Source organism: Citrus clementina, unplaced genomic scaffold, assembly GCF_000493195.1.
Source record: "Citrus clementina cultivar Clemenules unplaced genomic scaffold, Citrus_clementina_v1.0 scaffold_27, whole genome shotgun sequence".
In the NCBI taxonomy this organism is placed as follows: domain Eukaryota; kingdom Viridiplantae; phylum Streptophyta; class Magnoliopsida; order Sapindales; family Rutaceae; genus Citrus; species Citrus x clementina.
Window position 1 is genome coordinate 1 of NW_006262363.1, and position 15,647 is coordinate 15,647.

General features: G+C 36.9%; 1 non-coding gene across 1 annotated transcript; it reads right to left on the reverse strand.

Annotated features, from left to right (window-relative positions):
* Positions 1–7,117: 7,117 nt before the first annotated feature.
* Positions 7,118–7,224, reverse strand: LOC112100703. Its single transcript, XR_002907010.1, has one exon. It is a non-coding gene; the product is annotated as a small nucleolar RNA R71 (small nucleolar RNA).
* Between the last annotated feature and the right edge of the window lie 8,423 nt (positions 7,225–15,647).

Consider the following 15,647-nt stretch of genomic DNA (forward strand, 5'->3'; position numbering starts at 1 on the left):
GTGATGGAACTTGTAAGATGTTGGGTAATACTCCAAATCGGAGTGGGTCAAGATGATAAGTTTAACAAAGAAAAGTTTTTTTTTTTTTTAAAGGCTCAAAAGGGTTAACTATGGATATTTGATAAAAGGGATGGCTAGAAAGGCTCAAATGGATCAAAGATGGCCTTTCCATCGTCTTTTAGGGCTCTGAATAATCTTCCATATTTACTAGTTAGATGGGCCTCCATATGTAGCAACACACATTTTTTTTCTTTTTTTTTTAATTTTACAATTTTTTTTAAGGGTTAACTCAAAAGAAATTTAGAGATCGTGTATACAATAATAAACTGCTAAGCTGTATAAAGAATGGGCAAAAGGGTTACTCTCCAAGAAAAATGATAGTCTCAAAAACTCACTTGGTACTTATTATGACATGTTCATTCCTTCAAGCAACTCATATTTGTCTTCGACATCAACATGTAGAGTTGCAAACGTAGCGTAACATCACTTCAGACTAAAGATAATGCAAATACTAAAATTTGAAATTCATCATGTCATCCAACGTTAAAACAAATCAAAAATATTTTTTTTTCAACATCCTACCCCCCAACCTATTCTAAACATGAAAGGAAAATATACATGCAGAAATGTGAAAATGATGCAGAAAAACTAATTAGAAAATGATAGAAAACGAAAATGGTTTTTTTTTTTTAATTTAAGAAGATGCGTTTCTAGAGGCACTACACTCCATATTCAGCCATCTTCGACTCAAATTTTTTTTTGAAAATGTATATTTATAAAGGAGAAATTAAAAAGAAGAAGAAAAATGAACATAAAAACATAATAGAGAAAAAGAAAATGTCTGAAATTTTTTTTTGTTTTTTTTTTCAAACGATGAAGATGCGTTTCTAGAGTCACTACACTCCATATTCAGCCATCTTCAACACAAAAAGTTAGCAACAATTAGTTTCTACAACAAAAAATTAGTAAAAACTTAACCAAGATTCCACAATTATCGACTATTCCCTCCCCCCAACCAAAACGAAACATTGTCCTCAATGTTTTAAAGGAAAGAAGTAGAGTTTAGAAGATATCACCTGGGTGGTGCAACACAGAAGAAAATATTTACAGGCAGAGAGTTAAATCTAATTTGTACTTCTTACTGCGGCTACTGTTACCATCATTATTTGAACGCTCCAACACAAAGGTCCAGGGGTCTGGCTCCGGTCTATAAGCTTGTAACAGATCAAGTAGCTCATTAGCAGTGTTAGCACAAATAAAAATTTTTTTCGCATTGGAAGGAATGAAGTAGTTTTTTATTGCATGGTTAAGAAATGCGATGAAGCCATCATAAAAATTATTGACATTTAACAAAGCGATGGGTTTATGGTGAATGTGCAGATGGGCCCAAGATGCTAGTGTGATAAGTGCCTCTAGTGTTGCAAGATCTCCTGGAAGGAAAATAAAAGCATCAGCATGATTAAGCATTTCAGTTATTCGTTCTTGCATACCTGAGACGACTAACTCTTCTCCAGTCGATGAGTCAGACAAACTGCCCAAAGGTTTTAGGACTCTTGGGATGATGCTTAACACTTGGCTTCCTCTGATAAAAGCAGCTTCTGAGACTAATTTTGATAACCCTCGGTTACCTTCTCCATACACCAAGTGTAATTTTCTCTCTGCTATGGTTCGACCAAGATCTATGGCTGCATCAACGAACTCTTTATGTTTGCCATAGGTAAATCCAAAAAGCACACAAATGTTCTTGAATTGTCTATTAGGAGTAGCTGCCATTGGAATATTTCTCAAAAATAATTTGTGAGTGCTTAACAAAAAGTCATATTTAAGAATCTTGGTGACAGTGGATCACAACTGTGTATGAGGTGGCATGTCAGTGTCAAATAACGCGTAAAGCACATGGCTCGATAGTCAAAAAGCAAAAAGGGAAAAACAAACAGTAATAAAATTATTAAAGACAATAATACAAATAATAAAACAACAGTGAAATGAAATAAAATAACAGTAAAGTAAAAGGATATTTACAGGTAGTTGCGACTGTGGCTCACATCTTCCTCTGGTTTTACATCCAGAAACGGCTTGAACGCCCTCTATGGGTCGAGGATAGGCTTCCCATCCAGTTTTCTTATAAACTGGCAAACATGGTAGTTTATAGTCAGATTCCCAAGACTATATCGTGCATGCTCTTTCTGGAATAATGGCCATAACTGGAGAATCGCTCCTTGCACATATCCACTGGGATGCGTTTCAAGAGACAGAAGGATATCATCCAATGACTCCTTATTCAAGCCATCCCTAATGAATTGAATCTTATCTTCCCTGTTATCAGACACCATTCCTAAAGAACATGGGTTTTTATCGCAACTCATTCTGGCACACGTGTGACAAGCAACAGAAATTCTTCGAGCTCGTCGTTTTCTTGCATAATTTCCTTTACCACAACCAGACATGTATGCAATAAATTTTGGAGGTAACTCACCTGCCAATCGTACTTTAGCCTCGATTAACCAACGGATGTCAGCAGGTATGTTATTCCTCATGAGCATCGCATGCGTTCGGACCGGGCTTTATAGATTGTAAGGAGGGCATTCTGAGGAAGTGAAGGGAATCGCTTGTGAAGCTTCGCTAGAATCTCATTTCTGACCATACCTTCGCCTCAGAATATCAGTTATTATGGGAAAACTGAAGTAACCGACTTGATTGTCACGGAGTACCGTTATCCGCCACTTCACTGGGGTAACACACTAAAGCACACAAACAGAAAAACAAATTAAAACACACAAAGAAAATTAAAATCGTCCTCTTATTGAATTTACCTCAAGCTCCAACTGGATGTCGTAAACACTTCTCTCAATGTCTCTGAGTTGGCTTTCTAAACCCTCAACATAGGATACTAACTATGGTGGTTGCAGAGCCCAAATACGATGTGTTTTACAAAATTGAATCTGCCTTTTGAGATGAGTTTTAACACGTTGAAGTGGTTTAAGAATGTTCAGGAGGAACGACCTAAGTATAGTACTCATGATTAACAATGATAAGAGAAAAGGTAATAGTTAAACAAACACACTTATGCAAAAGAATAATATAAAGAAAGAAAAACAAATCAAATCACCGAAAAGAAAAAAAAATCAATTCAAATTTGGTGGGTCACTCAAATTTATTTCGGTGTCTTCTCCATGTGGTTGGTACTCTAGATATGGCTTTAATCTTTGACCATTAACTTTAAATGTGACACCGTTCTTTGGGTCCTTAATTTCAATTGCCCCATGTGGAAAAACAGTATGAACAATAAAGGGACCAGACCTTCGAGAGCGTAACTTACCTGGGAATAGGTGCAAGCGAGAATTGAACAAAAGCACTTTCTGACCTGGAGTGAAAGATTTTCTCATAATTTGCTTATCGTGAAAGACTTTCATTCGTTGCTTGTAAATCTTGGCATTTTCGTATGCATAATTGCGAATTTCTTCAAGTTCTGCCAGCTGTAATCTTCTTTCTGAGTTGGCTTGCTGCATGTCAAAATTGAATTTCTTGATGGCCCAATATGCACGATGCTCGAGTTCCACAAGTAGATGGCAAGCTTTTCCATACACTAGCCTGTAGGGTGACATCCCAATCGGGGTCTTGAAAGCCGTTCTATATGCCCATAATGCATCATCAAGTCTTAATGACCAATCTTTTCTGTCTGGCCTCACCGTCTTTTCTAGTATGTGTTTTATTTCTCGATTGGAGATCTCAACTTGGCCACTGGTTTGCGGATGATATGGGGTCGCCACTTTGTGAGTGATTGAATACTTTGTCGAAAGAGCTTTGAATGCTTTGTTACAAAAGTGGGCACCACCATCACTGATTATCGCTCGAAGGAATCCAAAGCGCGAAACAATGTTGCTTTTCAAAAATCCTATCACCACCTTGTGATCATTGGTTCTGCATGGAATTGGTTCTACCCATTTCGATACGTAGTCAACAGCAATCAATATGTATTGATGGCCAAAAGAAGGGGGAAAGGGTCCCATGAAGTCGATACCCCATACATCAAAAATCTCAACCACTAAAATTGGATTTAATGGCATCATGTTCCTTCGTGTAATGCTCCCCATTCGTTGACACCTATCACATGAAGAACAAAAGGTGTAAGCGTCTCGAAATATAGTTGGCCAATAGAAACCACATTGTAAAACTTTAGTAGTTGTTTTCTTAACACTGAAATGGCCTCCACAAGCTTGTTCATGGCAGAATGAAAGGATATTTTGAATTTCACTTTCTGGGACACATCGTCTAACAATTTGGTCTGCACAATACTTGAACAAATACGGGTCATCCCAAAAGAAATTCTTTATTTCTGCAAAGAATTTAGCCTTGTCTTGCTTGGTCCAATGCTCTGGAAGTTGACCTGTAACAAGATAATTAACTATATCAGCATACCAAGGTAATACTTCCACACTCATTAATTGTTCATCTGGAAATGACTCATTCAATGTTAATGGCTTTGTAATTGTGTCAAAATGGAGACGAGAGAGATGGTCAGCTACAACATTTTCAGTGCCTTTCTTATCTTTAAATTCCAAGTCGAATTCCTACAAAAGTAACACCCAACGAATTAGTCTAGTTTTTGCATCTTTCTTTGTGAGAAGATATTTAAGAGCAGCATGATCTGTGAATATAATTATTTTACAACCAATGAGATAAGATCGAAATTTCTCTAATGCAAACACTACTGCTAGCATTTCCTTTTCAATAGTTGAATAGTTCAACTGTGCATCATTCAATGTCATACTAGCATAGTAAATAACATGGGGAATTCGATCAACTCTTTGTCCTAAAACTGCTCCTACTGCATAATCAGATGCATCACATATGAGATCAAATGGTAAGCTCCAATTTGGGGGCTGAATGATGGGTGATGATGTCAACAATTGCTTTAATTTTTCAAAAGTCACAAGACATGAATCATTAAAGATAAAAGGTACATCCTTAGCAAGTAGATTGCATAAGGGTCTAGAAACTTTGCTAAAATCTTTAATGAAACGTGTATAAAAACCAGCATGCCTAAGGAAAGATCTTACTTCTCTGAATGTTTTGGGTGGAGGAAGATTAGAAATGAGATCCACATTGGCTTTGTCAACCTCAATACCTTTGCTCGAAATGATGTGACCGAGAACAATACCTTATTTTACCATAAAATGGCACTTCTCCCAATTTAAGACTAAGTTCTTTTCGATACATCTCTGTAGAACTAGTGTTAGATGATGTAAACATTGATCAAACGAGTCACCAAAGACAGAAAAATCATCCATAAAGACTTCAAGGAATCTGTTAGAGTGCAATTTATGCACTAGTTTTGCATTGTTTACTTCCCTTAATATCAATGTTTTGCACTTAATAATAGTGATTTACTTGTGTTTTACTTTTGTAGGTGCAATTCTATTGATTGATGATAAAATTGAGCTATAAGATGATGTTTAAGGATGATTGTTCTCTTGGAGAAATTATGAGCGTCAGAAGAACTTTGTTGATAAGGCGTGGGCGCGTGCTGTCAATTGCGGACCTGCAGTTTTTAGTTTAACGTGTTTTGTATTTTTGGTTATTTTTGTAATTACGAATTTAATATTTCAGATATTAGTATTTTATTTTAAATAGAATTCTAGAGGAGAAGAGAGAGAGAGTATTTAAGGGAGGAATCTATTGTGAAAAAGGGCGATTTTTGGATTGGAGAAAAAGAAACCCTAGATCTAATTTTTCTCTTCTCTCTATGAGGAACTAAACCCATTCTTCTGGTTGAAGGTTAATGAAGCTTTGATTCATCACTACTGTGAGATCTTTCTTGTGCTTTAATTGTTTTATTACTTTTTGGGTATTTGTTTATTCTCTGAATTATTTTCATGATTATGTTTGTTAATTAGGTAATTGGCCACTATTTAATTATCAACTTAATCTATTGTCAATTAAAGGATTCATCGTATGAAGAATTTAATGTTTGTGACAAATAACATAGCAGAGAGTTGTGTTGTGAGAATAAACAATCTAATTTAAATGAATCATCATATGTGTTAATTAGGATTTGGGTCTCTCTGGTTTTTCAGGCTGTCAATTGATTAAATCCTATGATCGTATCTAGGGTTGTCTATTGATTAGGGAAATATCCAACGGTCGTACCTTGGTTATCGACTAGTTAAGGAGAGATTGGCTATTAGAGGGTCTCAATAGCTATAACCGGTCTATTCATAAGTAATAATAATCTATATTTGAATCAATGATCAGTAGTCGAATCAAGCTTAGTTAATTCCTTCAACCAGAGCTTTCTCCAATTTGAATTACAACTTTAATTTGCATTCTTGTTATTTAATTTGATTTTTATTATTGTCTACAATTCCCCCATTTTACGTTTTACGTTTCAAAATGATTTAAATAATTACCGATCTCTGTGGACACGACCCTGCTCAATCACTATACACAATTTATTTAGAGTAGGAATTTATTTTTGTTGGCTTCGACACCCATCAAATTTTGGCGCCGTTGCCGGGGATTGGTGTCATTTATTTAATCCTTTTTACGTTTTACTTGGTGTATGGTTCGTTCTTCTCGTACAGGTACACTTTCGTTTGATCCTGAAATTGAGAAGACAGCTCGCCAGCTGAGACAGCAGACGAAGCGAGCTAAGCAACGATCCTCATCGCCTTTGCTTTCTGAAACAGATACGGTGCCTAATTGAGTTGAATCATCTAGTGATTCAGAAGAACAAGTGATGGATAGACCTGCACCTATAGAAAGAACTCTTAGAGAGTTAGCTGAACCAGACTTGAATCAGCAACCACTCTGCATTCAATATGTAGATTTAGAGGTAAATTTTGAATTAAAGTCTGGTCTTATTCATTTATTACCCAAGTTTCATGGTTTTGCAGGTGAAGATCCTCATAAACATCTCAAGGAGTTTCATGTTGTGTGCTCAAGTATGAGGCCACAAGGCGTGACTGAAGAGCAGATTAAGCTGCGTGCTTTTCCGTTCTCTGTAGATGGGCTAGCTAAAGATTGGTTGTACTACTTGCCTCCTGGATCGATTACAACGTGGAATGGTTTGAAGAAGCAGTTCCTCGAGAAGTACTTTCCTGCTTCAAGAGCTGCCAACATCAGAAAAGATATTTGTGGGATCAGACAACTTCCTGGGGAGACTTTGTATGAGTATTGGGAGCGATTCAAACAATTGTGTGCCAGTTGTCCTCAGCATCAGATTTCTGATCAACTTCTTATTCAATATTTTTACGAAGGACTATCATTGATGGATAGGAGTATGATAGATGCTGCTAGTGGAGGTGTGTTGGTGAACAAGACTCCTACTCAAGCAAGGGAGTTGATATCAAATATGGCTGCCAATGCACAACAATTTGGCAGCAGACAAGATGCCACCTTAAGGAATGTGAATGAGGTAAATATTTCTTCTGTTGAACAACGTTTAGATAAACTCACTTCTCTTGTGGAAAAGTTTGTTGTAGGTAATGTGCAACAGGTGAAGACTTGTGGTATTTGTTACAATATGGGTCATTCAACTGATATGTGTCCTACACTTCAAGAAGAACCTGTTGAACAAGCCAATGCAGTTGGAGGATTTCCAGGCATGCCTCAGAGGAGGTATGATCCTTATGCACAAACATACAATCTGGGATGGAAGGATCATCCGAACTTCAGCTATGGAGTTAGGCCGTCAGGATTCCCACAACAGTATCCACCAAGACAACCAACACCTCCACAGTCAAACTCCAAGTCAGGTATATCTCTTGAAGAAATTGTTAAATCACTTGCGACTAACACTCAACAATTTCAGCAGGCAACTACAGCAAGCATTCAGAACTTGGAGAACCAAATGAGTCAATTGGCGACTACAGTAAGCCGTCTGGAGTCTCAAGTATTAGGAAGATTGCCTTCACAATCTGAGGTGAATCCAAAGCAAAACGTTAGTGCTGTCATCCTTAGAAGTGGGAAGAAGTTGCAAGAGCCTAGTAAGAAAGTGACAAAGCATGTAGAAGATGAGCTTGAGAAGAATGAATTGATACCTAAATCTCAAGATGCGCAACCCACCAAAGCGAAACCCCTACCTATTGTGATACCTCCTCCTTTTCCAAGCCGATTTGCAAAATCCAAGAAGGAGGAACAAGAGAAAGACATCCTTGAGACATTTCGCAAGGTTGAGGTAAATATTCCTTTATTAGATGCTATAAAACAGATACCTCGATATGCTAAAGTCCTTAAGGAACTGTGCACCTCCAAGAGAAAATTAAGAGGAGATGAAAAAGTTCACATGGGGGAGAATGTTTCAGCAATTCTCCAAAAGAAACTACCTCCTAAGTGCAAGGATCCAGGTATGTTTACTATCCCTTGTAAAATTGGTAGTGTTAGAGTTGAAAAGGCTATGTTAGATCTAGGAGCTTCTATTAATGTCATGCCTCGTTCTATTTATTCATCTTTGAATGTTGGTCCATTAAAAGAAACTGGCGTGATAATTCAACTAGCTGATAGGTCTAATGCATATCCTGATGGGGTATTAGAAGATGTCTTAGTACAAGTTAATGAGTTGGTTTTTCCTGCTGATTTTTATGTACTTGATATGGAAGATGATAACTCCTCTAATTCTGTCCCAATTTTGCTAGGAAGACCTTTTCTTAAGACTACTAGGACTAAAATGGATGTACATAAAGGGACTCTCACTATGGAGTTTGATGGAGAAGTTATAGAATTCAATATGAATGATGCCATGAAATATCCTAGTGAGGAACATTCAGTATTCTCTGTGGATGTTATTAACCCTATAGTGCAGGAAGTTTTTTACAAGAAAAAGACGAAGACATTTCATGATAGAATGATTTTGAGAAAGGAGTTCTCTGTTGGTCAAAAAGTTCTTCTTTTTCATTCTAAGCTTAAACTTTTTCCGGGTAAATTACGTTCTTGCTGGGTTGGACCTTTTATTGTTACTAATGTTTTTCCTCATGGTGCAGTTGAAATTCGGAGTCCGACCTCTGACAAAGTTTTTAAGGTTAATGGTCATCGCTTAAAACCTTTTTATGAAGGTTTTTCGGTGAATATTGTGGAGGATGTGGCTCTCGAGAGTCCCAATTATGGAGATTGATGCATAAATGTGTCTAGCCAAAGACATAAAACAAAGGCGCTTTTTGGGAGGCAACCCAAATGATTTGTTTGTTTTGGTTTTTGTTATATCTTCTTTTAATTTTGATTCAAAAAAAAAAAGTTTGCTTATTTTGGTCAGAAGAAAATTTTTGATAAGGCGTGCCCACGTCTTAGCTAATAAGTACTTCTGTAATTTTTAAAGTAACATAGTTTTAAGGCGTGCCCACGTACTTAATAGAAAAGTACTTCTGAAATTTAATGTGTTTGCTTATTTTGGTCAGAAGAAAATTTTTTATAAGGCGTGCCCACGTACTTATTAGAAAAGTACTTCTGAAATTTTTAGTGTCTCAAAGTGATTCATCACTAAATAAAAAGAAAGAAAGGAACGAAAAAAAAAATTATTTATTTATTATTTTTTTTTCGTTCCTTTCTTTCTTTTTATTTATTTATTTATTTAAAAAAAAAAACCAAAAATCGAAAATCACTGTTCACTATTCACTGTTCACAAAATCCCTAATTTTCCAGAACTTGTTTTCTTCTCCAGCCGCTTGCAGCACACCAGCAGCAAACCAGCCCGCCGAAAAATGCACCATCCCGTGAGCGCAGCACCAGCATCCCGTGTCTCGCAGCCCAGCAGCGCGCAATGAAGTCCCACCAGTGAAAGCAGCCGCGCGCAACGCAGCAAGCCCCAGCCATCACCATCGTGCGAAATCAGCAGCAACCGTGCGCGCAACACATCCCGCGAAGCAGTAGCAGTAACGCCCCGCAACGCAGATCCTCAGCTCCAGCCCGCGCGCACAGCGCAAATCAATCCAGCAATCACCCTCGTGAAGCAGCAGCAGCAACGCCTCGCAACACAGCCACGCACCAGCATCCCGCACGCAACCAGCAGTGTGCAACTAGCAACCAGCAGCCCCAGCGCGCGCGCGCAACACAATCAGTGCCATCCCGCGTCCATCAAGCAAGCTCCAGCCGAGCAGAAATCGCAACGCAACCAGCCTACGACCTGCATTCCAGGCGCGTGAATCGAAATCCGTGACAAGATGGAGCAGAATTTGGCCGCATACTTCAAGAGTGTGGGATTTATCCCACCATTCCCGCCAAGCCCATAGACGTTATGAGGATCAAAGCTCACAATTCAGGGAAGTTTTTGCCCTTAATCTTTTATCCTTACGCTTTAATTTTTATGTGAGCTTTGATTATCTTACATTGGGGACAATGTCAGTTCTTAGTGTGGGGGAGGGATTTTTGCATTATTGATGTCTGGAATTATTGTTTTCACTCTACTCATCCTTAAATGATTTTGGAGTTAGTATGCTTCATATATTATTAATTTTTTATTGATGTCTGGAATTATTGTTTTCACTCTACTCATCCTTAAATGATTTTGGAGTTAGTATGCTTCATATATTATTAATTTTCTTTTCCTCTCTCTCTCACTACTCTTTTCCCATCTATCTCAAATTATTTACATCTATTTTTATTCTATCATACTCTTTCATCACTCACATTTTATCTTTCACTTTTCATATTACTACATACATCTTTCTCACTTCTTATCATTTTTACCTTTTCTTTTATATATCACTCATACCTTCTTCTCATTCTACACCACTATTGATGGTTGATTCATTTGAAGAGTGTACATGATTTGATGGCAAATTTACCAACTTTGGGAGGATTTGAGCCTATGAGCAACCACTTTGCTCTAATATTTTTGTTGTGTGAATATCAATCTTAGTTTGTTTATTCTAGAACTTGCTTTGTTATGCATGTTGAAGCCGCATTACGGGATTTTATGCATTAAAATGATAAGGGCAAACCCTTTTCCATTTTTCTATTCTCGCATTTTTTTTTTCTCTACCCGAAGACCTTTATTTGCTATCTTTATTTGAGCCTTAACCATTACCCATCTAATTTTCTCCGTCTACTTAACCATTTTTCTTCTTTTTGAGCCTCAATTTAAGGAGATTTTTGGACTCATTGTGTGGATATATTTTGTTGCTTTTTCTACCTTGTATTAAAGTTTCTCAATTAGATCAACAAGCATTATGCTTGAATTAAATTGTGCAAGGTTCGTTTCTTTTATTTGATTCATCAAAAAAAAAAAGGGGAAAAAGAAAAAAAAAGAGAAAAAGAAAAAAAAAAGAAAAAAAGAAAAAGAAAAATCGAAAAAAAAAATGTTTACATTCGTGGTGACTTGAGTAGAAATAAGCATTTTGATATCATAAGTTTATTCAATGAGTTCATTCTTCTCATTTTGATCTCTTTTTCTTTCATAGACCTTTCTTTTTCATTTAACATATTTAACCCCATTACAACCCTTTTAAGACCCTTAAATTTTTACATTTTATTCATGTTTTGTGGATTGAGATGTGATATATGAGCAAGCTTATGGTAATAGCATTCTTTGATTTGATTTGAGTGCATAAATGATACCCTAAACACTTTGAGTGCATGGAGTGAAGTCATTGAGAGGGCTATTAAATCTTGTTGCACTTGAATTTTGAATGGATCTTCTTGGTGGTTGAATGTTCTTATTCTATCTTATGAGATTTTATGCTTTAAAATCCTTGTCTCTCGAATGTTGATCGACTTAATTTCTTGAGGTATGCTTGCTTAAAATTATTTTTGGATGAGTTGAGATGAGAATTGAGTGGAGATTTGGGATTAATCTTGAGTTATATGCTTGAGGACAAGCATCATCTTGGTGTGGGGGAATTTGTTAGAGTGCAATTTATGCACTAGTTTTGCATTGTTTACTTCCCTTAATATCAATGTTTTGCACTTAATAATAGTGATTTACTTGTGTTTTACTTTTGTAGGTGCAATTCTATTGATTGATGATAAAATTGAGCTATAAGATGATGTTTAAGGATGATTGTTCTCTTGGAGAAATTATGAGCGTCAGAAGAACTTTGTTGATAAGGCGTGGGCGCGTGCTGTCAACTGCGGACCTGCAGTTTTTAGTTTAACGTGTTTTGTATTTTTGGTTATTTTTGTAATTACGAATTTAATATTTCAGATATTAGTATTTTATTTTAAATAGAATTCTAGAGGAGAAGAGAGAGAGAGTATTTAAGGGAGGAATCTATTGTGAAAAAGGGGGATTTTTGGATTGGAGAAAAAGAAACCCTAGATCTAATTTTTCTCTTCTCTCTATGAGGAACTAAACCCATTCTTCTGGTTGAAGGTTAATGAAGCTTTGATTCATCACTACTGTGAGATCTTTCTTGTGCTTTAATTGTTTTATTACTTTTTGGGTATTTGTTTATTCTCTGAATTATTTTCATGATTATGTTTGTTAATTAGGTAATTGGCCACTATTTAATTATCAACTTAATCTATTGTCAATTAAAGGATTCATCGTATGAAGAATTTAATGTTTGTGACAAATAACATAGCAGAGAGTTGTGTTGTGAGAATAAACAATCTAATTTAAATGAATCATCATATGTGTTAATTAGGATTTGGGTCTCTCTGGTTTTTCAGGCTGTCAATTGATTAAATCCTATGATCGTATCTAGGGTTGTCTATTGATTAGGGAAATATCCAACGGTCGTACCTTGGTTATCGACTAGTTAAGGAGAGATTGGCTATTAGAGGGTCTCAATAGCTATAAGCGGTCTATTCATAAGTAATAATAATCTATATTTGAATCAATGATCAGTAGTCGAATCAAGCTTAGTTAATTCCTTCAACCAGAGCTTTCTCCAATTTGAATTACAACTTTAATTTGCATTCTTGTTATTTAATTTGATTTTTATTATTGTCTACAATTCCCCCATTTTACGTTTTACGTTTCAAAAGGATTTAAATAATTACCGATCTCTGTGGACACGACCCTGCTCAATCACTATACACAATTTATTTAGAGTAGGAATTTATTTTTGTTGGCTTCGACACCCATCAGAATCGTTCAACCATATCAGAAAAAATGTTCAACATGCATAGTTGAAATGTAGCAGATGCATTACATAATCCAAATGACATTCTCCTATATGCAAATGTGCCAAAAGGGCAAGTGAAAGTAGTTTTCTCTTGATCTTTTGGTGCTATGGGAATCTGATTATATCCTGAGTAGCCATATAGAAAGTAATAAAATTCATGGCCTGCCAATCTATCAAGCATTTGATCGATAAATGGTAAAGGAAAACGGTCTTTACGTGTGACAGAATTCAACTTTCTATAATCAATGCATACACGCCATCCTGTAGTCACTCTATTGGGTATCAATTCATTATTGGCATTGGTAACTATTGTGACTCCTGACTTTTTAGGGACAACTTGTACAGGACTGACCCATGAACTATTAGAAATTGGGTAAATGATACCTGCGTCTAATAGCTTAAGGACTTTAGTTCTAACAACTTCTTTCATGTTAGGATTTAACTGACGTTGCATTTCCCTAGTAGATTTAGCATTTTCATTAAGGTGAATGTAATGCATGCAGTCTACTGCGTTTATACCTTTGATGTCTACTATGGTCCATCCTAATGCTCCTTTGTGCTCTTTTAAAACATCCAACAACTTACCTTTTTGTTCGTCATTGAGGGATGATGAGATGATTACCGGCAGAGAACTTTCTTCTCCCAAAAATGCATATTCCAGAGTGTTGGGCAATGGTTTGAACTCGAGTTTCGATGGTGATTCTGATGATGGGATGAGTTTATTTTCTGATGGTGCTAGTTGTTCAACTCTTGACTTCCATTTATTAGTGTCCATGGATGATGCTGAGTCAAGTAGAGCGTTGACCTCATCGACTGATCTGTCAATATCAAAATCCAAACCAAAATGAGTTAAACATGTTTGTAAAGGATCATCACTAAGATTTGAAACAAAAGTATCATCAACTAATGCTTCAATTAAATCCACATCAACAATTCCATCATCTGCATTGTGAGGTTGTTTGGCAATGTTGAAGATGTTCAGCTCCATAGTCATGTTGCCGAAGGACAACTGCATATTTCCAGTCCTGCATTGAATGTGAGCATCTGCAGTTGCCAAGAAAGGTAGGCCTAGAATAATGAGGATGTGCTTCTTTGAATCCTGTATTGGTTGAGTGTCAATTACAATGAAATCAACAGGAAAATAAAACTTGTCTACCTGGATAAGCACGTCCTCCACAATACCACGAGGTATTTTCGTGGACCGATCTGCAAGCTGTAACATCACTGGAGTTGGGTGTAATTCTCTCAATCCAAGTTTTACGAAAACTGAATAAGGCAACAAATTTACACTAGCTCCTAAATCCAACAAAGCATTCTCAATTGTGTGGTTCCCTATACTACATGAGATAGTGGGGGAGCCTAGGTCTTTACATTTTAGAGGAATTTTATGTTGGAGGATAGAACTAACGTTTTCTGTTAAAAATGCCTTCTTTTGAACATGAATGTTTCTATTTTTAGTACAAAGGTCTTTAGCATAAGATGGAACTTATTTTATAGCATCAAGCAAATGGATGTTAACACTTACCTGTTTGAAGATTTCAAGAATCTCACCTGTGGATTTCCCTTTTTTTTCCTTTAGCTAACCTCTGAGGAAATAGAGCTTTGGGAACATATTCTCGTGGGTTGGTTTCTTCTTTCTCCTCCGATGGTGAGTCCTCAACATTCACAGGTATAATTTGATTCTCTTTTGTCACCGGCATCTCCACTTTATTGTCGACTTCTTTTCCTTTTCGCAAGGTCATGACAGCTTTGACCTCTCCATGCTGTTGTGATGAACTGGTACTTGCTTCATGTACTCCTTTAGGATTAGGCACTGGTTGACTTGGAAACTTGTCTTTCTCAACAGTCATTGCCAAGGTCTGAACTGAAGAAGCAAGCTGTCCCACCATCTTCTCGAGGCTTGAAACTGATTGGGCTTGTGAGTTGAAGCCCGCTCTCAACTCATTTTGTAGTCCATCAATGGTGCGGTTCTGTTGCTCAATCGTGGAATGAGTAACATTCTTGAAATTCTGGAATGCATCCTCCCATGGTCTGGGTTGATAGTAGTTCTGGTTCTGATTGTATGGTCTAAATGGTGGCTGAGAGGCTTGAGGAACTTGAGGAATTTGTTGCATTGGTGGAGCTGGAGCTGCTGGTCCATTCTGTTGGAATCATTGAGACCATAAAAAATTGGGGTGGTCTCTCCATCCAGGGTTATATGTGTTGGAGTATGGGTTGTAATTTGATGGTTTTCTCATTACACCTATGGCATTGGCTTGATCTGAGTATGAGTCATGGTCATGTGGTTCTGTTGATTTAGCAGTCGATAACGATGCTATTTGTCGAGCGAGACCTTCAACCATCTCCTTGACTTCTTTGATTCCTGAAGTTGACTCGCCAATGTGAACCTCATTCACTCCTTTAATTCTTCTAGTATTCCTGAGTGACCGACTCCGTTGTTAGGAATTATCCGCTTGTCGCTGGAAGAATTCCCAAATTTCTGATGCACTTTTTGACATTAGCTCTCCTCCACTTGTTGCCATTAGTCATTCTTGCACATTCGGCAATAATCCCTCTAAAAAGTATTGGCATTGGTGCCATTTCTCG